The sequence below is a fragment of the Mustelus asterias genome, unplaced genomic scaffold, assembly GCF_964213995.1.
Source record: "Mustelus asterias unplaced genomic scaffold, sMusAst1.hap1.1 HAP1_SCAFFOLD_2406, whole genome shotgun sequence".
Lineage (NCBI taxonomy): Eukaryota > Metazoa > Chordata > Chondrichthyes > Carcharhiniformes > Triakidae > Mustelus > Mustelus asterias.
In genome coordinates this window covers 36,873-56,893 of record NW_027592351.1, presented here as the reverse complement: position 1 = coordinate 56,893, position 20,021 = coordinate 36,873, and the positions used below count along the sequence as shown (strand labels likewise).

Genomic DNA, 20,021 nt, shown 5'->3' with positions numbered 1-20,021 from the left:
ACATTCTCCCCGTGTCTGCGTGGGTTTCCTCCGGGTGCTCCGGTTTCCTCCCACACTCCAAAGATGTGCGGGTTTGGTGGACTGGCCATGCTAAATTGCCCCTTAGTGTCCAAAGATGTGTCGGTTAGAGGGATGAGTGGGTAAAATATGTAGGGATATGGGGGTAGGGCCTGGGTGGGATTGTGGTCGGTGCAGACTCGATGGGCCGAATGGCCTCTTTCTGCACTGTGGGGTTTCTGTGAATAAATGAAATCCGACCGTTTCTTTCTCAGCTCCGAGTCTTCGTGCCGCAAGATGCATTGAAGATCCCGGAGGAACCAATCACTACCTGGGGAGAACACTGGTGCGAAGTTACAGTGAGTGATCGTGAAGATTTCCCGTCACGTTCCGCGATTCTCCCCTTCCTTTATCCGGTTTACACCATCAGAGACTAGGTGGGGAGGTTTCAGAACTGTCGCAGCATCAGGATCGGATGAGACATTCACCAAAGCTCCCTCTACACTGTCCCCCATCAAACACTCCCAGGACAGGTACAGCACGGGGTTAGATACAGAGTAAAGCTCCCTCTACACTGTCCCCCATCAAACACTCCCAGGACAGGTAAGCTCCCTCTACACTGTCCCCATCAAACACTCCCAGGACAGGTACAGCACGGGGTTAGATACAGAGTAAAGCTCCCTCTACACTGTCCCCCATCAAACACTCCCAGGACAGGTACAGCACGGGGTTAGATACAGAGTAAAGCTCCCTCTACACTGTCCCCCATCAAACACTCCCAGGACAGGTACAGCACGGGGTTAGATACAGAGTAAAGCTCCCTCTACACTGTCCCCCATCAAACACTCCCAGGACAGGTACAGCACGGGGTTAGATACAGAGTAAAGCTCCCTCTACACTGTCCCCATCAAACACTCCCAGGACAGGTACAGCACGGGGTTAGATACAGAGTAAAGCTCCCTCTACACTGTCCCCCATCAAACACTCCCAGGACAGGTACAGCACGGGGTTAGATACAGAGTAAAGCTCCCTCTACACTGTCCCCCATCAAACACTCCCAGGACAGGTACAGCACGGGGTTAGATACAGAGTAAAGCTCCCTCCACACTGTCCCCCATCAAACACTCCCAGGACAGGTACAGCACGGGGTTAGATACAGAGTAAAGCTCCCTCTACGCTGTCCCCCATCAAACACTCCCAGGACAGGTACAGCACGGGGTTAGATACAGAGTAAAGCTCCCTCTACACTGTCCCACATCAAACACTCCCAGGACAGGTACAGCACGGGGTTAGATACAGAGTAAAGCTCCCTCTACACTGTCCCCATCAAACACTCCCAGGACAGGTACAGCACGGGGTTAGATACAGAGTAAAGCTCCCTCCACACTGTCCCCCATCAAACACTCCCAGGACAGGTACAGCACGGGGTTAGATACAGAGTAAAGCTCCCTCTACACTGTCCCCCATCAAACACTCCCAGGACAGGTACAGCACGGGGTTAGATACAGAGTAAAGCTCCCTCCACACTGTCCCCCATCAAACACTCCCAGGACAGGTACAGCACGGGGTTAGATACAGAGTAAAGCTCCCTCTACACTGTCCCCCATCAAACACTCCCAGGACAGGGACAGCACGGGGTGAGATACAGAGTAAAGCTCCCTCTACACTGTCCCCCATCAAACACTCCCAGGACAGGTACAGCACGGGGTTAGATACAGAGTAAAGCTCCCTCTACACTGTCCCCCATCAAACACTCCCAGGACAGGTACAGCACGGGGTTAGATACAGAGTAAAGCTCCCTCTACACTGTCCCCCATCAAACACTCCCAGGACAGGGACAGCACGGGGTGAGATACAGAGTAAAGCTCCCTCTACACTGTCCCCCATCAAACACTCCCAGGACAGGGACAGCACGGGGTTAGATACAGAGTAAAGCTCCCTCTACACTGTCCCCCATCAAACACTCCCAGGACAGGGACAGCACGGGGTTAGATACAGAGTAAAGCTCCCTCTACACTGTCCCCCATCAAACACTCCCAGGACAGGTACAGCACGGGGTTAGATACAGAGTAAAGCTCCCTCTACACTGTCCCCCATCAAACACTCCCAGGACAGGTACAGCACGGGGTTAGATACAGAGTAAAGCTCCCTCTACACTGTCCCCCATCAAACACTCCCAGGACAGGTACAGCACGGGGTTAGATACAGAGTAAAGCCCCCTCTACACTGTCCCCCATCAAACACTCCCAGGACAGGGACAGCACGGGGTTAGATACAGAGTAAAGCTCCCTCTACACTGTCCCCCATCAAACACTCCCAGGACAGGTACAGCACGGGGTTAGATACAGAGTAAAGCTCCCTCTACACTGTCCCCCATCAAACACTCCCAGGACAGGTACAGCATGGAGTTAGATACAGAGTAAAGCTCCCTCTACACTGTCCCCCATCAAACACTCCCAGGACAGGTACAGCACGGGGTTAGATACAGAGTAAAGCTCCCTCTACACTGTCCCCCATCAAACACTCCCAGGACAGGTACAGCACGGGGTTAGATACAGAGTAAAGCTCCCTCTACACTGTCCCCCATCAAACACTCCCAGGGCAGATACAGCACGGGGTTAGATACAGAGTAAAGCTCCCTCTACACTGTCCCCATCAAACACTCCCAGGACAGGTACAGCACGGGGATAGATACAGAGTAAAGCTCCCTCTACACTGTACCCCATCAAAAACTCCCAGGACAGGTACAGCAAGGAGTTAGATCCAGAGTAAAGCTCCCTCTGCACTGTGCCCATCAAACACTCCCAGGACAGGTACAGCACGGGGTTAGATACAGAGTAAAGCTCCCTCTACACTGTCTCCCATCAAACACTCCCAGGACAGGTACAGCACGGGGTTAGATACAGAGTAAAGCTCCCTCTACACTGTCCCCCATCAAACACTCCCAGGACAGGTACAGCACGGGGTTAGATACAGAGTAAAGCTCCCTCTACACTGTCCCCCATCAAACACTCCCAGGACAGGTACAGCACGGGGTTAGATACAGAGTAAAGCTCCCTCTACACTGTCCCCCCATCAAACACTCCCAGGACAGGTACAGCACGGGGTTAGATACAGAGTAAAGCTCCCTCTACACTGTCCCCCATCAAACACTCCCAGGACAGGTACAGCACGGGGTTAGATACAGAGTAAAGCTCCCTCTACACTGTCCCCCATCAAACACTCCCAGGACAGGTACAGCACGGGGTTAGATACAGAGTAAAGCTCCCTCTACACTGTCCCCCATCAAACACTCCCAGGACAGGTACAGCACGGGGTTAGATACAGAGTAAAGCTCCCTCTACACTGTCCCCCATCAAACACTCCCAGGACAGGTACAGCACGGGGTTAGATACAGAGTAAAGCTCCCTCTACACTGTCCCCCATCAAACACTCCCAGGACAGGTACAGCACGGGGTTAGATACAGAGTAAAGCCCCCTCTACACTGTCCCCCATCAAACACTCCCAGGACAGGGACAGCACGGGGTTAGATACAGAGTAAAGCTCCCTCTACACTGTCCCCCATCAAACACTCCCAGGACAGGTACAGCACGGGGTTAGATACAGAGTAAAGCTCCCTCTACACTGTCCCCCATCAAACACTCCCAGGACAGGTACAGCATGGAGTTAGATACAGAGTAAAGCTCCCTCTACACTGTCCCCCATCAAACACTCCCAGGACAGGTACAGCACGGGGTTAGATACAGAGTAAAGCTCCCTCTACACTGTCCCCCATCAAACACTCCCAGGACAGGTACAGCACGGGGTTAGATACAGAGTAAAGCTCCCTCTACACTGTCCCCCATCAAACACTCCCAGGGCAGATACAGCACGGGGTTAGATACAGAGTAAAGCTCCCTCTACACTGTCCCCATCAAACACTCCCAGGACAGGTACAGCACGGGGATAGATACAGAGTAAAGCTCCCTCTACACTGTACCCCATCAAAAACTCCCAGGACAGGTACAGCAAGGAGTTAGATCCAGAGTAAAGCTCCCTCTGCACTGTGCCCATCAAACACTCCCAGGACAGGTACAGCACGGGGTTAGATACAGAGTAAAGCTCCCTCTACACTGTCTCCCATCAAACACTCCCAGGACAGGTACAGCACGGGGTTAGATACAGAGTAAAGCTCCCTCTACACTGTCCCCCATCAAACACTCCCAGGACAGGTACAGCACGGGGTTAGATACAGAGTAAAGCTCTCTCTACACAGTCCCGCATCAAACACTCCCAGGACGTGTACAGCACGGGTATAGATACAGAGTAAAGCTTCCTCTACACTGCCCCCCATCAAACACTCCCAGGACAGGTACAGCACGGGGTTAGATACAGAGTAAAGCTCCCTCTACACTGTCCCCATCAAACACTCCCAGGACAGGTACAGCAAGGAGTTAGATACAGAGTAAAGCTCCCTCTACACTGCCCCCCATCAAACACTCCCAGGACAGGTACAGCAAGGAGTTAGCTACAGAGTAAAGCTCCCTCTGCACTGTCTCCATCAAACACTCCCAGAACAGGTACAGCACGGGGTTAGATACAGAGTAAAGCTCTCTCTACACTGTCCCCCATCAAACACTCCCAGGACGGGTACAGAACGGGGTTAGATACAGAGTAAAGCTCCCTCTACACTGTCCCCCATCAAACACTCCCAGGACAGGTACAGCACGGGGTTAGATACAGAGTAAAGCTCCCTCTACACTGTCCCCCATCAAACACTCCCAGGACAGGTACAGCACGGGGTTAGATACAGAGTAAAGCTCCCTCTACACTGTCCCCCATCAAACACTCCCAGGACAGGTACAGCACGGGGTTAGATACAGAGTAAAGCTCCGTCTACACTGTCCCCCATCAAACACTCCCAGGACAGGTATAGCACGGGGTTAGATACAGAGTAAAGCTCCCTCTGCACTGTCCCCATCAAACACTCCCAGGACAGGGACAGCACGGGGTTAGATACAGAGTAAAGCTCCCTCTACACTGTCCCCATCAAACATTCCCAGGACAGGTACAGCACGGGGTTAGATACAGAGTAAAGCTCCCTCTACACTGTCCCCCATCAAACACTCCCAGGACAGGTACAGCACGGGGTTAGATACAGAGTAAAGCTCCCTCTACACTGTCCCCCATCAAACACTCCCAGGACAGGTACAGCACGGGGTTAGATACAGAGTAAAGCTCCCTCTACACTGTCCCCCATCAAACACTCCCAGGACAGGTACAGCACGGGGTTAGATACAGAGTAAAGCTCCCTCTACACTGTCCCCCATCAAACACTCCCAGGACAGGTACAGCACGGGGTTAGATACAGAGTAAAGCTCCCTCTACACTGTCCCCCATCAAACACTCCCAGGACAGGTACAGCACGGGGTTAGATACAGAGTAAAGCTCCCTCTGCACTGTCCCCCATCAAACACTCCCAGGACAGGTACAGCACGGGGTTAGATACAGAGTAAAGCTCCCTCTACGCTGTCCCCCATCAAACACTCCCAGGACAGGTACAGCACGGGGTTAGATACAGAGTAAAGCTCCCTCCACACTGTCCCCCATCAAACACTCCCAGGACAGGTACAGCACGGGGTTAGATACAGAGTAAAGCTCCCTCTACGCTGTCCCCCATCAAACACTCCCAGGACAGGTACAGCACGGGGTTAGATACAGAGTAAAGCTCCCTCTACACTGTCCCACATCAAACACTCCCAGGACAGGTACAGCACGGGGTTAGATACAGAGTAAAGCTCCCTCTACACTGTCCCCATCAAACACTCCCAGGACAGGTACAGCACGGGGTTAGATACAGAGTAAAGCTCCCTCCACACTGTCCCCCATCAAACACTCCCAGGACAGGTACAGCACGGGGTTAGATACAGAGTAAAGCTCCCTCTACACTGTCCCCCATCAAACACTCCCAGGACAGGTACAGCACGGGGTTAGATACAGAGTAAAGCTCCCTCCACACTGTCCCCCATCAAACACTCCCAGGACAGGTACAGCACGGGGTTAGATACAGAGTAAAGCTCCCTCTACACTGTCCCCCATCAAACACTCCCAGGACAGGGACAGCACGGGGTGAGATACAGAGTAAAGCTCCCTCTACACTGTCCCCCATCAAACACTCCCAGGACAGGTACAGCACGGGGTTAGATACAGAGTAAAGCTCCCTCTACACTGTCCCCCATCAAACACTCCCAGGACAGGTACAGCACGGGGTTAGATACAGAGTAAAGCTCCCTCTACACTGTCCCCCATCAAACACTCCCAGGACAGGGACAGCACGGGGTGAGATACAGAGTAAAGCTCCCTCTACACTGTCCCCCATCAAACACTCCCAGGACAGGGACAGCACGGGGTTAGATACAGAGTAAAGCTCCCTCTACACTGTCCCCCATCAAACACTCCCAGGACAGGGACAGCACGGGGTTAGATACAGAGTAAAGCTCCCTCTACACTGTCCCCCATCAAACACTCCCAGGACAGGTACAGCACGGGGTTAGATACAGAGTAAAGCTCCCTCTACACTGTCCCCCATCAAACACTCCCAGGACAGGTACAGCACGGGGTTAGATACAGAGTAAAGCTCCCTCTACACTGTCCCCCATCAAACACTCCCAGGACAGGTACAGCACGGGGTTAGATACAGAGTAAAGCCCCCTCTACACTGTCCCCCATCAAACACTCCCAGGACAGGGACAGCACGGGGTTAGATACAGAGTAAAGCTCCCTCTACACTGTCCCCCATCAAACACTCCCAGGACAGGTACAGCACGGGGTTAGATACAGAGTAAAGCTCCCTCTACACTGTCCCCCATCAAACACTCCCAGGACAGGTACAGCATGGAGTTAGATACAGAGTAAAGCTCCCTCTACACTGTCCCCCATCAAACACTCCCAGGACAGGTACAGCACGGGGTTAGATACAGAGTAAAGCTCCCTCTACACTGTCCCCCATCAAACACTCCCAGGACAGGTACAGCACGGGGTTAGATACAGAGTAAAGCTCCCTCTACACTGTCCCCCATCAAACACTCCCAGGGCAGATACAGCACGGGGTTAGATACAGAGTAAAGCTCCCTCTACACTGTCCCCATCAAACACTCCCAGGACAGGTACAGCACGGGGATAGATACAGAGTAAAGCTCCCTCTACACTGTACCCCATCAAAAACTCCCAGGACAGGTACAGCAAGGAGTTAGATCCAGAGTAAAGCTCCCTCTGCACTGTGCCCATCAAACACTCCCAGGACAGGTACAGCACGGGGTTAGATACAGAGTAAAGCTCCCTCTACACTGTCTCCCATCAAACACTCCCAGGACAGGTACAGCACGGGGTTAGATACAGAGTAAAGCTCCCTCTACACTGTCCCCCATCAAACACTCCCAGGACAGGTACAGCACGGGGTTAGATACAGAGTAAAGCTCCCTCTACACTGTCCCCCATCAAACACTCCCAGGACAGGTACAGCACGGGGTTAGATACAGAGTAAAGCTCCCTCTACACTGTCCCCCCATCAAACACTCCCAGGACAGGTACAGCACGGGGTTAGATACAGAGTAAAGCTCCCTCTACACTGTCCCCCATCAAACACTCCCAGGACAGGTACAGCACGGGGTTAGATACAGAGTAAAGCTCCCTCTACACTGTCCCCCATCAAACACTCCCAGGACAGGTACAGCACGGGGTTAGATACAGAGTAAAGCTCCCTCTACACTGTCCCCCATCAAACACTCCCAGGACAGGTACAGCACGGGGTTAGATACAGAGTAAAGCTCCCTCTACACTGTCCCCCATCAAACACTCCCAGGACAGGTACAGCACGGGGTTAGATACAGAGTAAAGCTCCCTCTACACTGTCCCCCATCAAACACTCCCAGGACAGGTACAGCACGGGGTTAGATACAGAGTAAAGCCCCCTCTACACTGTCCCCCATCAAACACTCCCAGGACAGGGACAGCACGGGGTTAGATACAGAGTAAAGCTCCCTCTACACTGTCCCCCATCAAACACTCCCAGGACAGGTACAGCACGGGGTTAGATACAGAGTAAAGCTCCCTCTACACTGTCCCCCATCAAACACTCCCAGGACAGGTACAGCATGGAGTTAGATACAGAGTAAAGCTCCCTCTACACTGTCCCCCATCAAACACTCCCAGGACAGGTACAGCACGGGGTTAGATACAGAGTAAAGCTCCCTCTACACTGTCCCCCATCAAACACTCCCAGGACAGGTACAGCACGGGGTTAGATACAGAGTAAAGCTCCCTCTACACTGTCCCCCATCAAACACTCCCAGGGCAGATACAGCACGGGGTTAGATACAGAGTAAAGCTCCCTCTACACTGTCCCCATCAAACACTCCCAGGACAGGTACAGCACGGGGATAGATACAGAGTAAAGCTCCCTCTACACTGTACCCCATCAAAAACTCCCAGGACAGGTACAGCAAGGAGTTAGATCCAGAGTAAAGCTCCCTCTGCACTGTGCCCATCAAACACTCCCAGGACAGGTACAGCACGGGGTTAGATACAGAGTAAAGCTCCCTCTACACTGTCTCCCATCAAACACTCCCAGGACAGGTACAGCACGGGGTTAGATACAGAGTAAAGCTCCCTCTACACTGTCCCCCATCAAACACTCCCAGGACAGGTACAGCACGGGGTTAGATACAGAGTAAAGCTCTCTCTACACAGTCCCGCATCAAACACTCCCAGGACGTGTACAGCACGGGTATAGATACAGAGTAAAGCTTCCTCTACACTGCCCCCCATCAAACACTCCCAGGACAGGTACAGCACGGGGTTAGATACAGAGTAAAGCTCCCTCTACACTGTCCCCATCAAACACTCCCAGGACAGGTACAGCAAGGAGTTAGATACAGAGTAAAGCTCCCTCTACACTGCCCCCCATCAAACACTCCCAGGACAGGTACAGCAAGGAGTTAGCTACAGAGTAAAGCTCCCTCTGCACTGTCTCCATCAAACACTCCCAGAACAGGTACAGCACGGGGTTAGATACAGAGTAAAGCTCTCTCTACACTGTCCCCCATCAAACACTCCCAGGACGGGTACAGAACGGGGTTAGATACAGAGTAAAGCTCCCTCTACACTGTCCCCCATCAAACACTCCCAGGACAGGTACAGCACGGGGTTAGATACAGAGTAAAGCTCCCTCTACACTGTCCCCCATCAAACACTCCCAGGACAGGTACAGCACGGGGTTAGATACAGAGTAAAGCTCCCTCTACACTGTCCCCCATCAAACACTCCCAGGACAGGTACAGCACGGGGTTAGATACAGAGTAAAGCTCCGTCTACACTGTCCCCCATCAAACACTCCCAGGACAGGTATAGCACGGGGTTAGATACAGAGTAAAGCTCCCTCTGCACTGTCCCCATCAAACACTCCCAGGACAGGGACAGCACGGGGTTAGATACAGAGTAAAGCTCCCTCTACACTGTCCCCATCAAACATTCCCAGGACAGGTACAGCACGGGGTTAGATACAGAGTAAAGCTCCCTCTACACTGTCCCCCATCAAACACTCCCAGGACAGGTACAGCACGGGGTTAGATACAGAGTAAAGCTCCCTCTACACTGTCCCCCATCAAACACTCCCAGGACAGGTACAGCACGGGGATAGATACAGAGTAAAGCTCCCTCTACACTGTACCCCATCAAAAACTCCCAGGACAGGTACAGCAAGGAGTTAGATCCAGAGTAAAGCTCCCTCTGCACTGTGCCCATCAAACACTCCCAGGACAGGTACAGCACGGGGTTAGATACAGAGTAAAGCTCCCTCTACACTGTCCCCATCAAACACTCCCAGGACAGGTACAGCACGGGGTTAGATACAGAGTAAAGCTCCCTCTACACAGTCCCCCATCAAACACTCCCAGGACGTGTACAGCACGGGTATAGATACAGAGTAAAGCTTCCTCTACACTGCCCCCCATCAAACACTCCCAGGACAGGTACAGCACGGGGTTAGATACAGAGTAAAGCTCCCTCTACACTGTCCCCATCAAAAACTCCCAGGACAGGTACAGCAAGGAGTTAGATACAGAGTAAAGCTCCCTCTGCACTGTCTCCATCAAACACTCCCAGAACAGGTACAGCACGGGGTTAGATACAGAGTAAAGCTCTCTCTACACTGTCCCCCATCAAACACTCCCAGGACGGGTACAGAAAGGGGTTAGATACAGAGTAAAGCTCCCTCTACACTGTCCCCCATCAAACACTCCCAGGACAGGTACAGCACGGGGTTAGATACAGAGTAAAGCTCCCTCTACACTGTCCCCCATCAAACACTCCCTGGACAGGTCCAGCACGGGGTTAGATACAGAGTAAAGCTCCCTCTACACTGTCCCCCATCAAACACTCCCAGGACAGGTACAGCACGGGGTTAGATACAGAGTAAAGCTCCGTCTACACTGTCCCCCATCAAACACTCCCAGGACAGGTATAGCACGGGGTTAGATACAGAGTAAAGCTCCCTCTGCACAGTCCCCATCAAACACTCCCAGGACAGGGACAGCACGGGGTTAGATACAGAGTAAAGCTCCCTCTACACTGTCCCCATCAAACATTCCCAGGACAGGTACAGCACGGGGTTAGATACAGAGTAAAGCTCCCTCTACACTGTCCCCCATCAAACACTCCCAGGACAGGTACAGCACGGGGTTAGATACTGAGTAAAGCTCCCTTTACACTGCCCCATCAAACACTCCCAGGACAGGGACAGCATGGGGTTAGAAACAGAGTAAAGCTCCCTCTACACTGTCCCCCATCAAACACTCCCAGGGCAGGTACAGCACGGCGTTAGATACAGAGTAAAGCTCCCTCTTCACTGTCCCCATCAAACACTCCCAGGACAGGTACAGCACGGGGTTAGATACAGAGTAAAGCTCCCTTTGCACTGTACCCCATCAAACATTCCCAGGACAGGTACAGCACGGGGTTAGATACAGAGTAAAGCTCCCTCTCCACTGTCCCCCATCAAACACTCCCAGGACAGGTACAGCACGGGGTTAGATACAGAGTAAAGCTCCCTTTACACTGTCCCCCATCAAACATTCCCAGGACAGGTACAGCACGGGGTTAGATACAGAGTAAAGCTCCCTCTACACTGTCCCCCATCAAACACTCCCAGGACAGGTACAGCACGGGGTTAGATACAGTGTAAAGCTCCCTCTACACTGTACCCCATCAAAAACTCCCAGGACAGGTACAGCAAGGAGTTAGATACAGAGTAAAGCTCCCTCTGCACTGTGCCCATCAAACACTCCCAGGACAGGTACAGCACGGGGTTAGATACAGAGTAAAGCTCCCTCTACACTGTCCCCCATCAAACACTCCCAGGACAGGTACAGCACGGGGTTAGATACAGAGTAAAGCTCCCTCTACGCTGTCCCCCATCAAACACTCCCAGGACAGGTACAGCACGGGGTTAGATACAGAGTAAAGCTCCCTCCACACTGTCCCCCATCAAACACTCCCAGGACAGGTACAGCACGGGGTTAGATACAGAGTAAAGCTCCCTCTACGCTGTCCCCCATCAAACACTCCCAGGACAGGTACAGCACGGGGTTAGATACAGAGTAAAGCTCCCTCTACACTGTCCCACATCAAACACTCCCAGGACAGGTACAGCACGGGGTTAGATACAGAGTAAAGCTCCCTCTACACTGTCCCCATCAAACACTCCCAGGACAGGTACAGCACGGGGTTAGATACAGAGTAAAGCTCCCTCCACACTGTCCCCCATCAAACACTCCCAGGACAGGTACAGCACGGGGTTAGATACAGAGTAAAGCTCCCTCTACACTGTCCCCCATCAAACACTCCCAGGACAGGTACAGCACGGGGTTAGATACAGAGTAAAGCTCCCTCCACACTGTCCCCCATCAAACACTCCCAGGACAGGTACAGCACGGGGTTAGATACAGAGTAAAGCTCCCTCTACACTGTCCCCCATCAAACACTCCCAGGACAGGGACAGCACGGGGTGAGATACAGAGTAAAGCTCCCTCTACACTGTCCCCCATCAAACACTCCCAGGACAGGTACAGCACGGGGTTAGATACAGAGTAAAGCTCCCTCTACACTGTCCCCCATCAAACACTCCCAGGACAGGTACAGCACGGGGTTAGATACAGAGTAAAGCTCCCTCTACACTGTCCCCCATCAAACACTCCCAGGACAGGGACAGCACGGGGTGAGATACAGAGTAAAGCTCCCTCTACACTGTCCCCCATCAAACACTCCCAGGACAGGGACAGCACGGGGTTAGATACAGAGTAAAGCTCCCTCTACACTGTCCCCCATCAAACACTCCCAGGACAGGGACAGCACGGGGTTAGATACAGAGTAAAGCTCCCTCTACACTGTCCCCCATCAAACACTCCCAGGACAGGTACAGCACGGGGTTAGATACAGAGTAAAGCTCCCTCTACACTGTCCCCCATCAAACACTCCCAGGACAGGTACAGCACGGGGTTAGATACAGAGTAAAGCTCCCTCTACACTGTCCCCCATCAAACACTCCCAGGACAGGTACAGCACGGGGTTAGATACAGAGTAAAGCACCCTCTACACTGTCCCCCATCAAACACTCCCAGGACAGGGACAGCACGGGGTTAGATACAGAGTAAAGCTCCCTCTACACTGTCCCCCATCAAACACTCCCAGGACAGGTACAGCACGGGGTTAGATACAGAGTAAAGCTCCCTCTACACTGTCCCCCATCAAACACTCCCAGGACAGGTACAGCATGGAGTTAGATACAGAGTAAAGCTCCCTCTACACTGTCCCCCATCAAACACTCCCAGGACAGGTACAGCACGGGGTTAGATACAGAGTAAAGCTCCCTCTACACTGTCCCCCATCAAACACTCCCAGGACAGGTACAGCACGGGGTTAGATACAGAGTAAAGCTCCCTCTACACTGTCCCCCATCAAACACTCCCAGGGCAGATACAGCACGGGGTTAGATACAGAGTAAAGCTCCCTCTACACTGTCCCCATCAAACACTCCCAGGACAGGTACAGCACGGGGATAGATACAGAGTAAAGCTCCCTCTACACTGTACCCCATCAAAAACTCCCAGGACAGGTACAGCAAGGAGTTAGATCCAGAGTAAAGCTCCCTCTGCACTGTGCCCATCAAACACTCCCAGGACAGGTACAGCACGGGGTTAGATACAGAGTAAAGCTCCCTCTACACTGTCTCCCATCAAACACTCCCAGGACAGGTACAGCACGGGGTTAGATACAGAGTAAAGCTCCCTCTACACTGTCCCCCATCAAACACTCCCAGGACAGGTACAGCACGGGGTTAGATACAGAGTAAAGCTCCCTCTACACTGTCCCCCATCAAACACTCCCAGGACAGGTACAGCACGGGGTTAGATACAGAGTAAAGCTCCCTCTACACTGTCCCCCCATCAAACACTCCCAGGACAGGTACAGCACGGGGTTAGATACAGAGTAAAGCTCCCTCTACACTGTCCCCCATCAAACACTCCCAGGACAGGTACAGCACGGGGTTAGATACAGAGTAAAGCTCCCTCTACACTGTCCCCCATCAAACACTCCCAGGACAGGTACAGCACGGGGTTAGATACAGAGTAAAGCTCCCTCTACACTGTCCCCCATCAAACACTCCCAGGACAGGTACAGCACGGGGTTAGATACAGAGTAAAGCTCCCTCTACACTGTCCCCCATCAAACACTCCCAGGACAGGTACAGCACGGGGTTAGATACAGAGTAAAGCTCCCTCTACACTGTCCCCCATCAAACACTCCCAGGACAGGTACAGCACGGGGTTAGATACAGAGTAAAGCCCCCTCTACACTGTCCCCCATCAAACACTCCCAGGACAGGGACAGCACGGGGTTAGATACAGAGTAAAGCTCCCTCTACACTGTCCCCCATCAAACACTCCCAGGACAGGTACAGCACGGGGTTAGATACAGAGTAAAGCTCCCTCTACACTGTCCCCCATCAAACACTCCCAGGACAGGTACAGCATGGAGTTAGATACAGAGTAAAGCTCCCTCTACACTGTCCCCCATCAAACACTCCCAGGACAGGTACAGCACGGGGTTAGATACAGAGTAAAGCTCCCTCTACACTGTCCCCCATCAAACACTCCCAGGACAGGTACAGCACGGGGTTAGATACAGAGTAAAGCTCCCTCTACACTGTCCCCCATCAAACACTCCCAGGGCAGATACAGCACGGGGTTAGATACAGAGTAAAGCTCCCTCTACACTGTCCCCATCAAACACTCCCAGGACAGGTACAGCACGGGGATAGATACAGAGTAAAGCTCCCTCTACACTGTACCCCATCAAAAACTCCCAGGACAGGTACAGCAAGGAGTTAGATCCAGAGTAAAGCTCCCTCTGCACTGTGCCCATCAAACACTCCCAGGACAGGTACAGCACGGGGTTAGATACAGAGTAAAGCTCCCTCTACACTGTCTCCCATCAAACACTCCCAGGACAGGTACAGCACGGGGTTAGATACAGAGTAAAGCTCCCTCTACACTGTCCCCCATCAAACACTCCCAGGACAGGTACAGCACGGGGTTAGATACAGAGTAAAGCTCTCTCTACACAGTCCCGCATCAAACACTCCCAGGACGTGTACAGCACGGGTATAGATACAGAGTAAAGCTTCCTCTACACTGCCCCCCATCAAACACTCCCAGGACAGGTACAGCACGGGGTTAGATACAGAGTAAAGCTCCCTCTACACTGTCCCCATCAAACACTCCCAGGACAGGTACAGCAAGGAGTTAGATACAGAGTAAAGCTCCCTCTACACTGCCCCCCATCAAACACTCCCAGGACAGGTACAGCAAGGAGTTAGCTACAGAGTAAAGCTCCCTCTGCACTGTCTCCATCAAACACTCCCAGAACAGGTACAGCACGGGGTTAGATACAGAGTAAAGCTCTCTCTACACTGTCCCCCATCAAACACTCCCAGGACGGGTACAGAACGGGGTTAGATACAGAGTAAAGCTCCCTCTACACTGTCCCCCATCAAACACTCCCAGGACAGGTACAGCACGGGGTTAGATACAGAGTAAAGCTCCCTCTACACTGTCCCCCATCAAACACTCCCAGGACAGGTACAGCACGGGGTTAGATACAGAGTAAAGCTCCCTCTACACTGTCCCCCATCAAACACTCCCAGGACAGGTACAGCACGGGGTTAGATACAGAGTAAAGCTCCGTCTACACTGTCCCCCATCAAACACTCCCAGGACAGGTATAGCACGGGGTTAGATACAGAGTAAAGCTCCCTCTGCACTGTCCCCATCAAACACTCCCAGGACAGGGACAGCACGGGGTTAGATACAGAGTAAAGCTCCCTCTACACTGTCCCCATCAAACATTCCCAGGACAGGTACAGCACGGGGTTAGATACAGAGTAAAGCTCCCTCTACACTGTCCCCCATCAAACACTCCCAGGACAGGTACAGCACGGGGTTAGATACAGAGTAAAGCTCCCTCTACACTGTCCCCCATCAAACACTCCCAGGACAGGTACAGCACGGGGATAGATACAGAGTAAAGCTCCCTCTACACTGTACCCCATCAAAAACTCCCAGGACAGGTACAGCAAGGAGTTAGATCCAGAGTAAAGCTCCCTCTGCACTGTGCCCATCAAACACTCCCAGGACAGGTACAGCACGGGGTTAGATACAGAGTAAAGCTCCCTCTACACTGTCCCCATCAAACACTCCCAGGACAGGTACAGCACGGGGTTAGATACAGAGTAAAGCTCCCTCTACACAGTCCCCCATCAAACACTCCCAGGACGTGTACAGCACGGGTATAGATACAGAGTAAAGCTTCCTCTACACTGCCCCCCATCAAACACTCCCAGGACAGGTACAGCACGGGGTTAGATACAGAGTAAAGCTCCCTCTACACTGTCCCCATCAAAAACTCCCAGGACAGGTACAGCAAGGAGTTAGATACAGAGTAAAGCTCCCTCTGCACTGTCTCCATCAAACACTCCCAGAACAGGTACAGCACGGGGTTAGATACAGAGTAAAGCTCTCTCTACACTGTCCCCCATCAAACACTCCCAGGACGGGTACAGAAAGGGGTTAGATACAGAGTAAAGCTCCCTCTACACTGTCCCCCATCAAACACTCCCAGGACAGGTACAGCACGGGGTTAGATACAGAGTAAAGCTCCCTCTACACTGTCCCCCATCAAACACTCCCTGGACAGGTCCAGCACGGGGTTAGATACAGAGTAAAGCTCCCTCTACACTGTCCCCCATCAAACACTCCCAGGACAGGTACAGCACGGGGTTAGATACAGAGTAAAGCTCCGTCTACACTGTCCCCCATCAAACACTCCCAGGACAGGTATAGCACGGGGTTAGATACAGAGTAAAGCTCCCTCTGCACAGTCCCCATCAAACACTCCCAGGACAGGGACAGCACGGGGTTAGATACAGAGTAAAGCTCCCTCTACACTGTCCCCATCAAACATTCCCAGGACAGGTACAGCACGGGGTTAGATACAGAGTAAAGCTCCCTCTACACTGTCCCCCATCAAACACTCCCAGGACAGGTACAGCACGGGGTTAGATACTGAGTAAAGCTCCCTTTACACTGCCCCATCAAACACTCCCAGGACAGGGACAGCATGGGGTTAGAAACAGAGTAAAGCTCCCTCTACACTGTCCCCCATCAAACACTCCCAGGGCAGGTACAGCACGGCGTTAGATACAGAGTAAAGCTCCCTCTTCACTGTCCCCATCAAACACTCCCAGGACAGGTACAGCACGGGGTTAGATACAGAGTAAAGCTCCCTTTGCACTGTACCCCATCAAACATTCCCAGGACAGGTACAGCACGGGGTTAGATACAGAGTAAAGCTCCCTCTCCACTGTCCCCCATCAAACACTCCCAGGACAGGTACAGCACGGGGTTAGATACAGAGTAAAGCTCCCTTTACACTGTCCCCCATCAAACATTCCCAGGACAGGTACAGCACGGGGTTAGATACAGAGTAAAGCTCCCTCTACACTGTCCCCCATCAAACACTCCCAGGACAGGTACAGCACGGGGTTAGATACAGTGTAAAGCTCCCTCTACACTGTACCCCATCAAAAACTCCCAGGACAGGTACAGCAAGGAGTTAGATACAGAGTAAAGCTCCCTCTGCACTGTGCCCATCAAACACTCCCAGGACAGGTACAGCACGGGGTTAGATACAGAGTAAAGCTCCCTCTACACTGTCCCCCATCAAACACTCCCAGGACAGGTACAGCACGGGGTTAGATACAGAGTAAAGCTCCCTCTACACTGTCCCCATCAAACACTCCCAGGACAGGTACAGCACGGGGTTAGATACAGAGTAAAGCTCCCTCTACACTGTCCCCCATCAAACACTCCCAGGACAGGTACAGCACGGGGTTAGATACAGAGTAAAGCTCCGTCTACACTGTCCCCCATCAAACACTCCCAGGACAGGTACAGCACGGGGTTAGATACAGAGTAAAGCTCCCTCTGCACTGTCCCCCATCAAACACTCCCAGGACAGGTACAGCACGGGGTTAGATACAGAGTAAAGCTCCCTCTACACTGTCCCCATCAAACACTCCCAGTACAGGTACAGCACGGGGTTAGATACAGAGTAAAGCTCCCTCTGCACTGTCCCCCATCAAACACTCCCAGGACAGGTACAGCACGGGGTTAGATACAGAGTAAAGCTCCCTCTGCACTGTCCCCCATCAAACACTCCCAGGACAGGTACAGAACGGGGTTAGATACAGAGTAAAGCTCCCTCTACACTGTCCCCATCAAACACTCCCAGTACAGGTACAGCACGGGGTTAGATACAGAGTAAAGCTCCCTCTGCACTGTCCCCCATCAAACACTCCCAGTACAGGTACAGCACGGGGTTAGATACAGAGTAAAGCTCCCTCTACACTGTCCCCATCAAACACTCCCAGTACAGGTACAGCAGAGTGATGTTGTTTTCGCTGCGGGCCTATAATTCTTGCGGCAGGCAAGCCTGAGGGTAGGAGACAAACCTTCAGAAAGCTCATTGTGTGGGCCAGTTTCCTGTGATCTTGGCAAACAAGCGCAGTTAAAGGGACAGGCACTGTTCCGTGTTACTGCCCGCAGTATCACACTGCTCTACGGCATTGCCCCTTTATTGTGTAACATCCGATTGGCTGGTGGGGTGATGGGTGCATGCGAGGGGTGGGTGGGGGAGCTGTTGATGTGTTTGAATGCCCCCGCTGATTTCTGTGTCCTCGCCCCCCCCACCCCCCTGCACAGGTGAACGGGATTGAGACAGTCCGCATGCCCATGTCTGTGGTCAACTTTGAGCGCCTGAAAACCCGCCGCTACAAGGAGTGGCTGCTCCGCCAGCGGGAGGGGAGAACAGAGGAGGAGGAGGAGGGCGACAGTGTGGGAAAGGAGCCCCCCAGAGTCAGCTGACGGCGCAGGAAGCCAGACCCCCCTGGGCCTCACCAGCACTCCGGGAACAATCCTCACCTCTGCCTCTCTGCACGTCACCCCGGGGTGGTGTGTCCGGTGAGCGGGGGGGGGAAGGGACATCCGCTCTGAGATCGATGCTGCCCTCGGGAAGATGGGTGTTGGTGTCAGTCCAACCCTCTCCTCCGTCCTCCTCCCCACCGTCGCTGGCATGGGAATTGTACCGACATTGTCTGCGTTAATAAAGGACTCGTATATCGATTGACCTCTCGACTGTGGAGCCTTGTGGATAGCGGTGACCCCCCTTGCGACCACTGTACCCCGAGTTCTGTATCCGTGGGACCCTCCACTCCATTTCCTTCACCCCCCCACAATGTTTGCTCGTTCTATCTCGGGGAATGCACATCAGTATTCTGTATGTCCACGGGAGCCGGTGTGGGTATCTCACTGCCCTGTCTGATGCTGACCAAACGCACTGGCGTGGAGAAGCTGTACCGCAGTCCCAGATGAGAGTGAATCATCCTCTTGTACGTGTACCGCGCTTGATTCCAGATTGCCCCCAACCCGACCGCCTCAGTTGTATCTTCAGGGTTCCATCCCCTTCCCTCTCCGTCTCCTTTCACTCGAGAGGGCTACAGTCCTCCTCTGGGCAACATGTCCTCGTAACGCGACCTCTCCAGATTCCCACCTCCCCTCTCTCAGCCACCTATCCGAGACCGCCCGCCACACCCGTCCACCCTTGAGCCGGTGCCGGCCAGTCCTGCGTATTCTGATTTAGAATTTCACGGGATGCGGGCGTCGCTGGGTGAGTCCAGCATCTGTTGCCTCACCCCTAATTGCCCCTCGAACGGGGATGTGGGGGCGTCGCTGGGGCAAGGCCCAACATTTATTGCCCATCCCTAATTGCCCCTTGAACTGAGTGTGTCGCTCGGGTCATTGCGGGGAGGGCAGTTAAGAGTCGACCACATTTTGTGTGCGTGCGCGCGCGTGTGTGCGCGCATGTGCCTGTGTGCGCGTGCGTGTGTGCACGCGCGTGTGCGTGTGTGCACACGCGTGTGTGCGTGCGCATGCGTTCACATATAGGCCAGACCGGGGTAAGGACGGCAGATTTCCTTCTCTAAAGCGGACATTAGTGAACCAGGTGGGTTTATTTTTTTACGACAATCCATGGTAGTTGTCACGGTCGCCGTTACCAAGTCTTGCTCTCAATCCCAGATTTTATTAATTGAATTTAAATTCACACTGGCTGCCCGTGGTGGGATTTGAACCTCTATCTGTCTCTGTCTCTCTTATATTCGTTCATGGGACATGGGCGTCGCTGGCTGGGCCCAGCATTTATTGCCCATCCCTCGTCGCCCCTTGGAGTGGCAGTTAAGAGTCAACCACATTGCTGTGTGGCTCTGGAGTCACATGTAGGCCAGACCGGGGTAAGGACGGCAGATTTCCTTCCCAAAAGGGAACCAGATGGGTTTTTCCGACAATCAGTAGATTCTTAATTCCAGATATTTTTT

The 20,021-nt window shown here is 53.0% G+C and overlaps 1 long non-coding RNA gene across 1 annotated transcript; it reads left to right on the top strand.

The window, feature by feature from the left end:
* Window positions 1–244: 244 nt before the first annotated feature.
* LOC144489653 (uncharacterized) lies at window positions 245–18,775 on the top strand. Its single transcript, XR_013497010.1, has 2 exons — window positions 245–356; window positions 18,352–18,775. It is a non-coding gene; the product is annotated as an uncharacterized LOC144489653 (long non-coding RNA).
* The last annotated feature ends 1,246 nt before the right edge of the window (window positions 18,776–20,021 follow it).